The sequence below is a fragment of the Pinus tabuliformis genome, chromosome 8, assembly GCF_031772625.1.
Source record: "Pinus tabuliformis cultivar Carrire ecotype Pingquan chromosome 8, CPIR1, whole genome shotgun sequence".
NCBI classification, from domain to species: domain Eukaryota; kingdom Viridiplantae; phylum Streptophyta; class Pinopsida; order Pinales; family Pinaceae; genus Pinus; species Pinus tabuliformis.
In genome coordinates, this window is record NC_142294.1 from 1,058,621,843 (window position 1) to 1,058,638,664 (window position 16,822).

General features: G+C 39.0%; 1 pseudogene; it reads right to left on the reverse strand.

The window, feature by feature from the left end:
• The window catches only part of LOC149238990 (boron transporter 1-like), a 130,090-nt pseudogene that overhangs the window by 108,394 nt on the left and 4,874 nt on the right, over positions 1-16,822 (reverse strand).

A 16,822-nucleotide genomic window follows, 5' to 3' on the forward strand; every position in this document is an offset into this window, starting at 1 on the left:
AGGGGCCCTCTGCACAGCTTTGGACTAACACGCTGTCACTTCAAACCACGCTTAAACAACCATGTGAAAAATAGAGTTTTGTATTATGAAACAGAGGAATATGTCTCTCAGTTACACAACAGAAAAATAACACTACATCAACAGTATCAAGAACTAACTATCTGCGTTGCAAATGCTTATATTTATAGATGAAATGTATAACTATTTCTTAGAGGAATTTGTTCAGCAATAGACACGTGAACAGGTCAAAATATGAGGATTCAGCCTCTCAATTGGCAGTAAATCTATATGAGGTGGATGTTGGATTGCATCATGGAGATGGCCTGTAGGTGGCAAAAATGGATCCATGAGTTCAGGAATGGCTTCGGGCTTCTTTTACGTGCAGGAACAGAGTCCTAGTTGACGTAGAACTCTCTGTTGACCACCCTTTGACCGGTACCTTTCCTTACGAATTTGGCTAGGAAAATAGGACCTCATCCATGTGTGGATCATTCCTGAGCTGCCCATGTGTCTCATTCCTCCTACCGACACCTGTAACCTACAGAGCAATGAAAACGACTACGGAATTACGAGTTAGCTGCAGAAAGTGGCTACATTCCATAGCTGATAAACAAAACCTAGATCAAATAGCACACACAATTATATAATTTGAAAATCACTCAAATACGCTCCTGAAATTAACATATAACAACTTTTGATAGCTTAGGAGGCATTGACATGGGAAAATAGAAGAGAAAGGGTTTAGGAAAATGCGTAGAAGAGAGGTAGTTTTGGGGCTCAACAATCATCCTCCTTATTTTTTCTGAACCACACCCTTTGAGAAACCAAGTTTTCCACCACATTAAAACATGCTCTGATAGCATGTTTTCAATGGTTCCCCTAGAATTTTGATCTTTCATCTTTCAGAATGATCTATTTTATCACATGGATGTTAACTCCTTGCCTAGTCAAATTTTCAATGTGTGATGGCTAAGCCATTGAATAGACCTCTGTTGCGTGGGTCATTCATCACACAGCTTGGCCCTTTATTCACTCACTTCATTGGGACCTTTTAATCTTCAAAAAAATGCATGGTACATTTGTGCCTGCACAAACCATCACCCCCACCCTTAGTATAATCATTTGTTTGTTTAACTCACAAAACCCCCATCACATCATTATTCCCGTCGTAGCCTTTTATAGCAGAATGGTCAAAACGCGCATATATCCCCCCTTTTTTCTTATCGCATATAACCTTGGCACATAACGCATACCATAAGGCATCAGACCCGACGACACTATTAACCATACTTCATATATATGTCGGGTCCGAAGCCCCATCACATATCGTAATTGGCCAAGGTACAAGGTTTATATATATATATGGCGTGCCACTGGCCTTTGGACCCAATGGCATTATTAACCGCATTGTATACATTGTCTGTTATGGCTCCTTGTCACATATCGCGTATCGGCGGAGCCTGGGCCTTATACACAATACAAGCAGCAATATGGCAGACCCGCCGAGCCTATCAAATATGATATATATATTTTCGGGTCCGAAGCCCCGCGGCATATCGCAATCAGCAGAGTCCCAAGCTTGTGCATATTGTGATATGTGATATGCCAGACCCGACGATATTTATAGGCCCCGATATATAAAATTTTAGGTCTGGCCTGAGTGATCGGGGCAGGATTTTCTTTGTTTTCCGGTGTGTTCCAAATTTTCTGAAATAACAAAGAGATCGGGTTTTCAGTGTAAAAGGCGGGCCTATGGAATTCCGATAGTGTAATTGCACATCAGGGAAGTGGAAGGCTTGGGTACTGCAAGCCGCAGAGCGGCTGATAACCAATTGCAATTAAAAGAAGCCCTCTAAAATTGTGCCAAGCCTATGGATTGAGCGGGAAATTGTGTGTTTCCTCTGTTTTATGCGTAAATCTTTTTCACACTTGTTCCCGTAGTTTATGAAAGTTAATGAAGGCAATGTTTATGTTCTATGTGAATATTTATGTTATATTGTTCACAATCATGAAGCTAATGATAGCTATCTTTGCAGGTGAGAAGTAAAGGACGCAGGAGTGGATTTGAAGAGCCATGTATGCAGAAGCGTTGTGTTTGAAGGTCTAGCCTTAGGTGTTTCAGGTCAGAATCCCACGCGTCGCCTGTGCATTCTGAGAGCAAAGTTGTCTTGGTTTTTATCATGGAAAGGCGACACATAGTCACCCTTCTTATCAACATCTGTTCACTTCCTCAGGAAATGAAGCGCTCCAGCAGATACGCTTTCTACGTGTCAGCGGTTACGCTGATGGTCCTATCTCTGTATACTCGGTTTGTATATCGGAAACAGTGGGGGAAGATGAAGAGGCAGGGAAGACCGAGAGTCAGGGGCTTTTGCATAAGTATTACCCTCGAAGAGGAGAAGGGGCTTTTTGTTTGGATAAGAATAGTTTTGACTTATTGTGAATAAAGAGGACTGTCTGGTTCAAGAAGGGGCCTTTAGTTTCTGATTTATTTTTCTTTTTCTTTGAGGTGTTTTGAAGCGGGGTGTTGCTGCTGGCATGAATATAAATGTGATTTGTGTTTATGCATATTGATGGCATGTTGTTCATGATTAGTTTGGTTTAATTGAATATGATTCAATTACATGGTTAACTTATGAGCGATCTCTGATTCAAAACCATATTAAACACCAGTTGCTAGTTTATTTGTACCAAAAGGAATGTGTATTCCTGTATGAGTAATGGCAGAAGTGTCCTCAGACACGTAATTTTATTAATAAAAAAAAATAATTACATAATTGATTTTGCAAGAGTTTACACCCGAACAACCAAACACTCTTGCAATGAGCTATTTATAAGCTTCATGTCCTAACTACCTCCAATTATGGATCACTTATTAAATAACAAGTGTCCATTTACAATAAATGCTATTCAAACCAACTAGCTAAAAAATCTCCTAAATAGAGCCTAAGATACGACACATTTGGAGAGTCATATCTAGTTACAACAATATGCTAATTCTAAAAGTCTCCATTAAATAATTAAACATTCTAGAATAATAATTATTCATTTAATATCTTAAATTAATAATTATTTTATTCTAATTTTATAACCTATGATAAAATTGTATTTTTGGATCATCTAACATTCCCCCCATGATCCAAAGATACATTACAACAGATACCAAGTTCATCCCTGAACTTAGTAAATTTTATTCTGCTAAGCGGTTTCGTGAAAATGTCGGAGATCTGATCTTCGGAAGGACAATAAACTGGCTTGAGGACATCTTTCGCAATGAGAGATCTGATATGATGATACTTGGTGTCCACATGCTTTGTCTTTGAATGAAAAACTGGGTTATTGGCAAGTTTGATGGCTGACTGGCTGTCAATGAATAATTATGTAGCTTCTGCCTGAGAAAAGCCCAAGTCCTGCAAAATTCGGCGCAACCAAACAATTTCACATGCCGCTTCCCATGTTGAAATGTACTCTGCTTCTACTGAAGAAGTGGCCACTGTCGCTTGTTTCTTACAACTCTAGGATACTACTGCTGACCCCATGTTCATTAAATAACCTGATGTTGATGCTCAATCATCAATACTCCCAACAAAGTCGGCATCAGAATATCCACCAAGTACAAAATTTTTAGTCTTTGTGTAAAGAAGACCAAAATCTTTTGTTCCTTGGATATATCGAAGAACTCTTTTGGATGCATTCCAGTGGTTGTCTCGTGGTTTCTGCATAAAACGTGAAAGAATACTAACTGCATAAGATAGACCAGGATGAGTATTTGTCAAATAAATCAAGCTGCCAATCAACTGTCTGTAAGTTGTACTGTCCACCTTTCTCCCCCCTTCAAATTTTGAAAGTTTCAAGTTTTGCTCCATGGGGGTGAGAACGGGCTTGCAATCCTACATGCCAAATCGCTGAAGAACCTCTGCTACATACTTACTCTGAGAAATGAAAATATGATGTGGAAGTTGGAAGACTTCAACTCCAAGATAGTAGCGAAGTAATCCTAAATTTGTCATCTTAAAATCTGCATGTAACTCCTTTTTCACATGTGTAATATGATCATCATGGTTGCCAGTAATGATCAAATAATCTACATACATAACAAGAATTACTAGATATTTTCCCTGTTGTCGCACATACAAAGTATCATTAGATTCACTTCGTTGAAAACCAACTTTCTTGAGGTAGTCATCCATCTTTGCATACCAAGCTCAAGGATCTTGTTTTAATCCATATAAAGCCTTGATCAATTTGCAAACTTTATGTTCTTGTCCTTGAACTTCAAAGCCTGGTGGTTGGGTCATATACACTTCCTCCTGTAAATCCCCATTGAGAAAAGCACTTTTCACATCCATTTGATGAACTTTCCATCCTTTCTGAGCGGCTAATGCAAGTGTTGAACAAATGGTGTTCGATTTGGCTGTAGGAGAAAAATTTTCCTCATAATCAATGCCTTCCTGCTGTGCAAAGCCTTTTGTGACAAGTCGTGCTTTATACTTTTCAAGTTCTCCCTTTTGATTATACTTGATTCTGTAAACCCATTTGCATCCTATGGGTTTAACGTTTGTTGGACAATCAACAAGTTTCCAAGTGTTGTTATCAATTACTGCCTGATATTCTTCAACCATAGCCTGTTGCCATTCTTTTTGTTTTACTGCTTCTTTGTATGTGGAAGGTTCAGTAAAATCATTTGTTATCAAGGCAAAATTGCCTTCACTTCTATGTGCCCTTTTGGTGCCTGTTTTATTTTGCTCATCAAGCTTTACATCTTTCAAAAGTTGAACTGCCCATTTCGGTAGTTGGTGCTCACTTGTTTGCGCTTCTGTAAAGTCTCCATCATTGTAAAGAGGATTAATATAAACTGATGTTCATCGTTCAGGTGAAGAGTGTGGTGAGTCACTGTCAAAAGAACTGCTACTACTTGGAGATACAGATGAACTGCTAGAAGACCGAGATGATGTTTTTGATGTAGATGGTCTGGATGACTCATCTTCAGAGGAAGGAAAATTAAGTTCATACCAATTTGGTGAAGTTGGTTGACTTTGCATTTTTCCATTTCTTTTACTTCCCTTAGTTTCTAACTTTTGAAGAATATTTTCAATTTCTTCAGCACTCTTACTCTCAGTTTCATCAAAAATGACATCCCTGCTCATAATGAATTTTCCATTGGTCAAAAGATGATATCCTTTCTTCTCATCAGAATAGCCAATCATTGTGCCATTTAAACTTCTTGAGTCAAGCTTAGTTCGTTTTTATTTCGGAACTAAGGCATAACATACTAATCCAAAAACTCTAAGATGTTTAACTCGAGGTTTGAAACCAAACCAAGCTTCATAAGGTGTGATTCCATCTAAAGAAGCAGTTGGAGATCTGCTTCTTAAGTAGACAGCTGTATGTATTTCTTCTGCCCAATATGTTGGACTTAACCTCTTGAAAGTTAACATGGATCTCGCCATTCCTAACAAAGTGCGATTCATTCTTTCGACTACTCCATTTTGCTGTGGAGTGTAAACATTAGTAAGATGTTGTCTTATGCCATTTTCACTGCAATACGTTTTGAATTCATTTGAAGTGAATTATCCCCCATTATCTGTCCTGAGAGTACCTATCTTTTCTTTGAGAGAAACTTTTTCTTAAAACTTGGTACATACCGTACATTGGAAATCATCTTTTCTCCAATGTCAGGGAGAAAAACTTTAACTGCTCCTTTTCCATAAGGAGTATGTTTTGTATCATCAGTAAGAAAAATGGCATTAAGTTGGCAATCTTGAAAGTTCCAAAAAAAATCACATCGGCAAGTCATGTGCTGAGTTGCCCCTGAATCCAAGATCCAGGCATCTTCATAGTCACTTCTAAGATGGGATGAAAGTTGTGATGTTGGCGAGGAAGTAAAAACATATTCTGAGTTATCATTATCTTGATCATTTGCAAATTGTGCTGAATGCTGCTGAAACTTGGGAATTTTATTAAGTGAACTTCGACAATCTTCAGCATAATGGCCAACTTTGTTACATCTTCGACACACAATTTGACTTAAGTCTCTTCCTCTTCCTGAAGATTGTCCTCTGCCTCTGCTTTGACTTCTATGTTGAGATTGTCCTCTACCTTGATTATTATTTCCTTGTCCTTGAAAATTGCCTCTTCCTTGATTGTTTCCTCTACCTTGAAAATTACTCCTTCCTAAACTGTTGCCTCTGTTGAAGTTGCTTCCTCTGCTTTGGCTTCGACCTCGACTTTGTACATTATGTGCTGCTTGATTCTGATTGCCTCTGCCTCTACCTCGAGAACTGTCTGCTGATGATTTACTAGTGCTGGCCTCTGTGAGAAAAACATCTTCACCAACTTTCGTCTTCTTCCCCAAGATTTTATCATGTTGTGTCAACATTTCACAAAGTGTTGGCATTATGATTCAAGTGTTGTCCTTGATGGCAACTCACTCAGAGGATGGTACAGGTGCTCAGAGGTTGGTACAGGTGATGGCAACTTAATCAGAAGACAGATCTCAGTGCAGCATGCCAAGGAAGCTCATACACGCCGTTTCGTTAAGCCCAAGTCGCGTGTACACGCTAGTTCGATTCATAAAAAGCGCGTGTATGTGGAAAGGTTCTTTTGGTCCATGGTGGTTAGTCCTTGGAAGTTGTGCCTATGATTTCGGACCATTGTGTCTCGACGGGCGTGTCGATCCCTAGTTTTGAAGTTGATGGTATTGTGTTACTATGGTTTTGGCTCTTGGTATTGAGCTAGGCCTAAGACTATATAAGGAGAAGAAGATCATTAGGCAAAATCATCTTTCGACAAGGCTTGAATATCTAAGAGAGAAAGAGATCTGATATGCAGGTTCTGGGTAGCTTGATCTAAGCCAAGGAGAGATCACATCGGTTGATGGAAGACTAGATCTAAGGATAGATCGGGATCTAATGGTTTGAAATGCACTATCATGATATGGTTGATTATGCGTATTTCTAGATCTGCATATCGTCGCAATGTTACGTTTTGGATCTAACTAATGTCTGGTACAGCTGCAAATTGAGAAAGTTTATTTTTAGATCTGTACGCAGGTTGGCTTCGGTAAAAGCGCGTGTATACGCGGGTTTTGCTCATTGAAGTAGCGTATATCTTTTGAAGCTTGATTTTGGGTTTACAGTGGGGTCTGACTGTTATTGCAGAGTTCTGTAGTCTGCTCTGTGTTCTGGTAACTGGTGATTGACAGGGTTCAGTGGTTCAGTGATTCAAAGTTTGGTTGTTTTATGCTTCAATGATCTGTTGTGGAAATTGAATGATTTGTGGTCTTCAGATTGTAATGTTGTGCTTCAGGAATATCCAAGTCTGAAAATGTATGAAAAGTGATATCTGAAAGAAGGAAGATTGTAGGTCAGCACCTACGTACTAGTATCTTGGCTAGTACAAGAGCAAAGGGGGTTGGAGCTCCCTTCCAAGGAAGTTTGGAGAACGAGAGAAGGTTGTAGCCTTCTGCAGGTTGTAGCCTGCGTACTGGTATAAGGCTGCACCAGTACAAAAGATTGTAAACTGAAGTTTCATATTAAAGAAAGATAGAGACAACTTGCAGCAGGTGGTTTTCACCCACATTGGGTTTCCACCTTATATCTTGGTGTTCATGTGTGTGGCTTTTTATCTGTTCTGTTATACTGCACATGTTTACTGTTAATGTGGTGAATAATGTCCTGATGCACTTAATTGAAGAATAAGCTAACTAAATTGTGAGTTTTCTTCTTATACGCTGTTTTACTTCGTCACAGTAGCGTGTACACGCTGGTTCACTTAACTGAAGTAGCGTATATGTTTCTGAGCATTTAAAAAGTTTGATTAATCTGATAATACTGATTCACCCCCCCTCTCAGTATTATTTCCAACAATTGGTATCAGAGCAGGTCCTTCAGAGAAGCTTGATCGCTTGAAGGAAGATCATTCATCATGAGCAATTACGAGAAAGAAGCATCAATCAGGCCACCGGTTTTTGATGGAACAAATTTCAATTATTGGAAGGTAAGAGTTACTGCATATCTTCAATCTCTTGGTACAGAAGTTTGGGACATTGTAGAAACAGGCTATGCTTTTCCTTCAGCTACTCCTACAGATCCAGCTGAGAAAAAGGCATATGAAACAAATGCAAAAGCAGTCAGTACTCTATTAGGAAGTATATCTCAAACAGAATTCATGAAGGTCATGCACTTCAAATCAGCAAAAGAGATATGGGACAAAATGATCACTAGCTATGAAGGAGATGAACAGGTAAAGCAAGCTAAACTTCAAACTCTCAGGATTCAATATGAGACCCTCAAGATGTATAATGATGAAAGTGTGGCTAATTATTTTCTTCGGGTAGATGAGATTGTTAATTGTATGAAAAATTTGGGTGAAGAAATAAAAGAGACTATAGTAGTTCAAAAGATTCTAAGATCATTATCCCCCAAGTTTGAATCTAAAGTATCTGCAATAGAAGAAAAGGAAAATCTCAAAGTTCTCACTATGTCTCAGCTACATGGAATTCTAACTGCTTATGAAATGAGAAAGGGAGGTCCATCAGACAGAAGGGAAGCTGCTTTTAAGGCATCAAGAAAAGAAGATTACTATGAAGCAAGCCATGTTCCAGAAGAAGAGGAAGAAGAATCAAATTTTGTCAGAAATCTTCAAAGGGGTGCTGGAAGGTTCAGAGGTAAGCTACCTTTCAAATGCTTTGCTTGTGGAAGAGTAGGTCATTATGCTGCAAAATGTCCTAATAAGGATAAAGGAAAAGAACCTGCTAGATGGAATAAGAAACAAAGTGCAAATAAGAAAAGCTACTACACCCATGAAGATAGTGATGGCTTATCAAACAGTGATGAAGATGAACAAGGTAATAAATATAAGCTATTAATGGCATTTGAAGATGATGATTATGAGGATGCTGTAGATGTGGATAATCTCTATAATGAAATTACTAGACTCAAGAGATGCATAGAAGAAAAGAGTGTGATCATTGATACTTTGCAATTTCAAATTGATGAAAAGGAAAAACATCTTGAAAAACTAGAAGGTGAAATTGTTGGTCTCAGAAAAGAAATTGAGAAAACAAAAGCTATTAATCTTAAGTTTGTCAAAGGATCTGAAACTTTGGATGAGATTATCAATGTGCAGCGGTCTCCTCTAAACAAGACAGGTTTGGGCTATAATGGAGAAACCTCTCAAGCATCCACCTCAAAAAGTTATCTTGATGCAGCAAGAAGAAATGAGCAGAAGAACAATGAAGATAATCAGGTAAAGCAGGGACGAATTACAAACAGAAACTATCAGGGACAATCCTTCTTAAGGGTGAACAAAAGCTACAACCAACCACAGGTAAAATCTTCTCAGTTTGGCACAAGAATAGATGAAAATAGAAATTACAATCAGTTGGCTGGTAGATTCAATAACCGCAGAAGCTTCTTCAATGGACAATGCTTTTCTTGCCATAACTTTGGTCACAAAGCAGCTCAATGTGTTGCATATAAAACAATCATGACTAGGGAAGCTCAAAAACAAAGAAGTATGACAGGGATTACAAAGAGGACCTATAACAACTTTTCGGTTCTTGAAAATGAAGTTGAATGTTCTATTTGCAATAATTTTGGTCATAAAGAATCTGAATGCAGGAGCAGGTTTCAGGAGAAAAAGGAACAAGCCACGAGCACCAAAAAATGGAGAATAAAAGAACCTCAGACAGAAAGATGTGGGATAGCGTTTTATGCAGAAGGACAGGAAAATCTATGGTACATTGACAGTGGATGTTCGAAACATATGACAGGTGATAAAGAAAAACTTGAATCTTATTCTACTTTAGAAAAGGGAAAGAAAGTTTCTTTTGGAAATGATACTCCTGCAACTATAAAAGGAAAAGGTATTGCTCCTTTGAAAGAAAAGGTCAAGGCTGGAAATGTTTTGTATGTTGATGGATTGAAGCATAATCTTCTAAGTGTCAGTCAGATGTGTGATCAAAAAACCGAGGTTATTTTCAGATCGAATGGATGTCTTGTTCGTGATCTTGATACAGGTAAAACAGTTCTCAAAGGCAAAAGAACTCCAAATAATCTGTACATATTTGAAGAAGGACAACAACAATGCTATCTTAGCAAGGATGAAGAGCACTGGTTATGGCATCGAAGGTTGGGACATCTAAGCTTCTCACAAATAAGAAAAGCATGCAAATATCAGGCAGTTCGCGATCTTCCAGATATCAAAATTCCAGACAACACCATATGCAAATCTTGTCAGTTTGGAAAGCAAACCAGAACTAACTTTCCAGAAAAGGAAGGATCAGCTAGCTTGCCTCTTGAGCTAGTCCATACAGATGTATGTGGTCCATTTAGGAAAAGGACACCTCGAGGAGAAGAATATCTGATATTATTCATTGATGATTTCTCAAGGTTTGTTTGGTTAGGGCTTATGAAGCACAAAGATGAAGCATTCGAAAAATTCAAATCCTTCAAAGCATTGGCTGAAAATGAATCAGGACACAAAATTAAGTGCCTCAGATCTGACAGAGGTGGGGAGTTCACATCAAATGAATTTTTCGATTTCTGCGATGAACATGGGATAAGAAGAGAATTCTCTACAGCTAGAACTCCTCAGCAAAATGGGGTTGTGGAAAGAATGAACAGAACTATCCAACAAATGGCTCGTGCTATGCTCGATGAATCAGGTACTCCTGCAACCTTCTGGGGTGAAGCTGCACATGCTGCTGTTATCATTCTTAACAAAACAAATGTCCGAGTAAACAGCACTCAAACACCTCATGAGCTTTGGAGTGGTAAAACTCCTTCCGTGAAGCATTTCAAAATCTTTGGGAGCAAATGTTATATTAAGAATACTGATGAGCAACTTGGCAAACTTGAACCTAGAGCAGATGAGGGCATTCTTCTTGGTTATTCTCCACATAGCAAAGCATACAAGTGCTACAATAAAAGACTTGGCAGAATTGTTGACAGTATTGATATAGTGGTTGATGAGAAGGGATATATTCCTAGGCAAGTTCATCATGAAGACATTGAAGAAGATGAAGGTTACTCTCAAAGGCGAAATGATGAAGAAGAAGAACCTCAAGAAGAAGAAGAATCTCAAGAAGAACCAGAGGAGCAGACAAGAATAGAAGAGAAGACTCCATCCAGATATGTCCAAAAGAATCATCCAGAAACTCAGATTGTGGGGCAGAAAGAAGCAGGAGTACAAACAAGAAGGACACTTGCAGAAGCTTCAAGCTACTTGGCTCTACTCTCCTCCATTGAACCACAAAATGTGAAAGAAGCATGCAAAGATGAATGTTGGGTCAAAGCAATGGATGAAGAACTTGAGCAAATCGAAAGGAACAACACTTGGGAATTAGTTCCTAGACCAAAAGATAAGAATGTAATAGGAACAAAATGGGTCTTCAAGAATAAGTTAAATGAAAATGGAGAAGTAATTAGAAACAAGGCCAGACTTGTTTGTAAAGGGTATGCACAGCAAGAAGGAATAGATTTTGAAGAGACCTTTGCTCCTGTGGCAAGACTAGAGGCCATCCGAATGTTCCTTGCTCTCTCAAGCTTTCAAAACTTCAAGGTATTTCAAATGGACGTGAAATCAGCCTTCCTGAATGGAGACTTAGAAGAAGAAGTATATATTGAGCAGCCAGATGGGTTCATTCTTGGAAATGATCCAAACCTTGTATGCAGATTGAAAAAGGCACTCTATGGGCTCAAACAAGCTCCAAGGGCTTGGTACTATCGGTTGGACAAATATCTTCACCAACAAGGCTTTTCAAAAGGATCAGCAGATAGCAATCTCTATATAAAAGTTGAAAATAACAAATTGCTAATTCTTGTTGTTTATGTAGATGATATTATTTTTGGCAGCAATGAAGAGACCATGAGTCAAAACTTTGCCTTGGTTATGCAGAAAGAATTCGAAATGTCACTTCTTGGAGAATTGACATATTTTCTTGGATTGCAAATCCAACAAAATGAAGGAGGTATCTTCTTGTCTCAAACCAAATACCTCAAGCAGATCTTGAAGAAGTATGGCATGGAAGAGTCAAAGCCAGTATGTACACCCATGGTTACAGGATGCAGCCTCAGTGCAAATGATGAATCAGCAGCAGTTCACCAACCCACTTATAGATCCATGATTGGGAGTTTGCTTTATTTGACAGGTACTCGACCAGATATTACACATGCAGTAGGAATGGTTGGAAGATTTCAAGCCAACCCAAAGGAAACTCATCTTCAGGCAGTCAAAAGAATCTTCAAATATCTTCAAGGGACCCAAAACTATGGCTTATGGTATCCTAGAAATACTGATCTCACTCTTCATGCTTACACAGATGCAGATTGGGCTGGAAGTGTGGATGATAGGAAAAGCACAAGTGGAGGTGCTTTCTTCATGGGTTCCAGATTAGTATCTTGGTTCAGCAAGAAACAAAGTTCGATTGCCTTATCTACAGCTGAAGCAGAATATGTGGCTGCAGCATCTTGTTGCACACAACTTCTTTGGATGATGCAGACCTTGCAGGACTTTCAAATCACTTGCACTCCACCTGTCTCTATCTTATGTGATAATACAAGTGCAATCAGCATTTCAAAGAATCCAGTCATGCACTCAAAGACCAAGCACATACCAATCAAGTACCATTTTCTTCGGGAACAAGTGCTTGAGCAGAAGGTCAAGTTGGAGTATGTTCCTTCTAAGGAGCAAGTTGCTGATATTCTCACAAAACCACTGCCCAGGGAAACTTTTGAATATCTCAGACAAAAGCTGGGAGTAGTTGATGCTTCATCCTGTTGTTGAAGTTTGTTTGTTCTACAGAAAAGTTGGTATACGCAGGTTACGGAAGGGATATGAGCGTATACACGCGGATTCATGCTGGGTAAGTCGCGTGTATGCTGGACGCTTGTTGCAGAAAGAATATCCGCGTACATACGCTGTTTTATACAGGATAAAACGCGTATATGAAGTTCTGAACAGCAAGGGAAAACTCTGAAGTTCTGAACAGCAATAGGAATGTCAGAATTCTTCAGGCACAGTTTCAGGGAGTGCAACAGGCACAGGTTCAGGGGGAGCAGCTCAAAAGTCTCATAAAGCATTGTTGGCATTCAGATGTTTTGGTTGTTGGTTTCAGGAGAAGGAGCTCAGAAAGAAATTCTGGTTGCTGATCTAACAAGATGTTTATCAGATGCTGCTGGTGTCTTTCCTAAGTCTTGGTCTAGATCTGTTGTCTCTATGTCATGTATCTCTCTTGTCATATCTCTTTTATGGTGTCAAGGTCATGTAACGGCCTATGTTGGTTTCCCCACTATGCCTGGGATGAATGCTGTAATATAATTGGTTGTTTCTGATATGTCCCCTCTTGGTAGGGAGTATGGATGTATGTATTGAGTCTTTTGGTGATAGGAAGGTCCCTTATGGTGTATAAGTCTTGGTTCTTGTTGAAGAACATCTTTTGCAGATCTGGCCTACTGTCAGGGGGAGCACGAGTCAGCACAGCCAAGCAGAGGTATCAGCATGTCCTCAGGGGGAGCACAGCCCTTTGCCCTTGATGTCAAAGGGGGAGAGTGACTTGGTGTGGTGGTTGCCATCAAGTCCAAAGGGGGAGATTGTTGGCATTATGATTCAAGTGTTGTCCTTGATGGCAACTCACTCAGAGGATGGTACAGGTGCTCAGAGGTTGGTACAGGTGATGGCAACTTAATCAGAAGACAGATCTCAGTACAGCATGCCAAGGAAGCTCATACACGCCGTTTCGTTAAGCCCAAGTCGCGTGTACACGCTAGTTCGATTCATAAAAAGCGCGTGTATGTGGAAAGGTTCCTTTGGTCCATGGTGGTTAGTCCTTGGAAGTTGTGCCTATGATTTCGGACCATTGTGTCTCGACGGGCGTGTCGATCCCTAGTTTTGAAGTTGATGGTATTGTGTTACTATGGTTTTGGCTCTTGGTATTGAGCTAGGCCTAAGACTATATAAGGAGAAGAAGATCATTAGGCAAAATCATCTTTCGACAAGGCTTGAATATCTAAGAGAGAAAGAGATCTGATATGCAGGTTCTGGGTTGCTTGATCTAAGCCAAGGAGAGATCACATCGGTTGATGGAAGACTAGATCTAAGGATAGATCGGGATCTAATGGTTTGAAATGCACTATCATGATATGGTTGATTATGCGTATTTCTAGATCTGCATATTGTCGCAATGTTACGTTCTGGATCTAACTAATGTCTGGTACAGCTGCAAATTGAGAAAGTTTATTTTTAGATCTGTACGCAGGTTGGCTTCGGTAAAAGCGCGTGTATACGCGGGTTTTGCTCATTGAAGTAGCGTATATCTTTTGAAGCTTGATTTTGGGTTTACAGTGGGGTCTGACTGTTATTGCAGAGTTCTGTAGTCTGCTCTGTGTTCTGGTAACTGGTGATTGACAGGGTTCAGTGGTTCAGTGATTCAAAGTTTGGTTGTTTTATGCTTCAATGATCTGTTGTGGAAATTGAATGAATTGTGGTCTTCAGATTGTAATGTTGTGCTTCAGGAATATCCAAGTCTGAAAATGTATGAAAAGTGATACCTGAAAGAAGGAAGATTGTAGGTCAGCACCTACGTACTAGTATCTTGGCTAGTACAAGAGCAAAGGGGGTTGGAGCTCCCTTCCAAGGAAGTTTGGAGAACGAGAGAAGGTTGTAGCCTTCTGCAGGTTGTAGCCTGCGTACTGGTATAAGGCTGCACCAGTACAAAAGATTGTAAACTGAAGTTTCATATTAAAGAAAGATAGAGACAACTTGCAGCAGGTGGTTTTCACCCACATTGGGTTTCCACCTTATATCTTGGTGTTCATGTGTGTGGCTTTTTATCTGTTCTGTTATACTGCACATGTTTACTGTTAATGTGGTGAATAATGTCCTGATGCACTTAATTGAAGAATAAGCTAACTAAATTGTGAGTTTTCTTCTTATACGCTGTTTTACTTCGTCACAGTAGCGTGTACACGCTGGTTCACTTAACTGAAGTAGCGTATATGTTTCTGAGCATTTAAAAAGTTTGATTAATCTGATAATACTGATTCACCCCCCCTCTCAGTATTATTTCCAACAATTGGTATCAGAGCAGGTCCTTCAGAGAAGCTTGATCGCTTGAAGGAAGATCATTCATCATGAGCAATTACGAGAAAGAAGCATCAATCAGGCCACCGGTTTTTTGATGGAACAAATTTCAATTATTGGAAGGTAAGAGTTACTGCATATCTTCAATCTCTTGGTACAGAAGTTTGGGACATTGTAGAAACAGGCTATGCTTTTCTTCAGCTACTCTACAGATCCAGCTGAGAAAAGGCATATGAAACAAATGCAAAAGCAGTCAGTACTCTATTAGGAAGTATATCTCAAACAGAATTCATGAAGGTCATGCACTTCAAATCAGCAAAAGAGATATGGGACAAAATGATCACTAGCTATGAAGGAGATGAACAGGTAAAGCAAGCTAAACTTCAAACTCTCAGGATTCAATATGAGACCCTCAAGATGTATAATGATGAAAGTGTGGCTAATTATTTTCTTCGGGTAGATGAGATTGTTAATTGTATGAAAAATTTGGGTGAAGAAATAAAAGAGACTATAGTAGTTCAAAAGATTCTAAGATCATTATCCCCCAAGTTTGAATCCAAAGTATCTGCAATAGAAGAAAAGGAAAATCTCAAAGTTCTCACTATGTCTCAGCTACATGGAATTCTAACTGCTTATGAAATGAGAAAGGGAGGTCCATCAGACAGAAGGGAAGCTGCTTTTAAGGCATCAAGAAAAGAAGATTACTATGAAGCAAGCCATGTTCCAGAAGAAGAGGAAGAAGAATCAAATTTTGTCAGAAATCTTCAAAGGGGTGCTGGAAGGTTCAGAGGTAAGCTACCTTTCAAATGCTTTGCTTGTGGAAGAGTAGGTCATTATGCTGCAAAATGTCCTAATAAGGATAAAGGAAAAGAACCTGCTAGATGGAATAAGAAACAAAGTGCAAATAAGAAAAGCTACTACACCCATGAAGATAGTGATGGCTTATCAAACAGTGATGAAGATGAACAAGGTAATAAATATAAGCTATTAATGGCATTTGAAGATGATGATTATGAGGATGCTGTAGATGTGGATAATCTCTATAATGAAATTACTAGACTCAAGAGATGCATAGAAGAAAAGAGTGTGATCATTGATACTTTGCAATTTCAAATTGATGAAAAGGAAAAACATCTTGAAAAACTAGAAGGTGAAATTGTTGGTCTCAGAAAAGAAATTGAGAAAACAAAAGCTATTAATCTTAAGTTTGTCAAAGGATCTGAAACTTTGGATGAGATTATCAATGTGCAGCGGTCTCCTCTAAACAAGACAGGTTTGGGCTATAATGGAGAAACCTCTCAAGCATCCACCTCAAAGAGTTATCTTGATGCAGCAAGAAGAAATGAGCAGAAGAACAATGAAGATAATCAGGTAAAGCAGGGACGAATTACAAACAGAAACTATCAGGGACAATCCTTCTTAAGGGTGAACAAAAGCTACAACCAACCACAGTAAAATCTTCTCAGTTTGGCACAAGAATAGATGAAAATAGAAATTACAATCAGTTGGCTGGTAGATTCAATAACCGCAGAAGCTTCTTCAATGGACAATGCTTTTCTTGCCATAACTTTGGTCACAAAGCAGCTCAATGTGTTGCATATAAAAACAATCATGACTAGGGAAGCTCAAAAACAAAAGAAGAATATGACAGGGATATTACAAAAAGGACCTATAACAACTTTTCAGTGATCTTGAAAATGAAGTTGAAATGTTCTATTTAGCAATAACTTTATGGTCA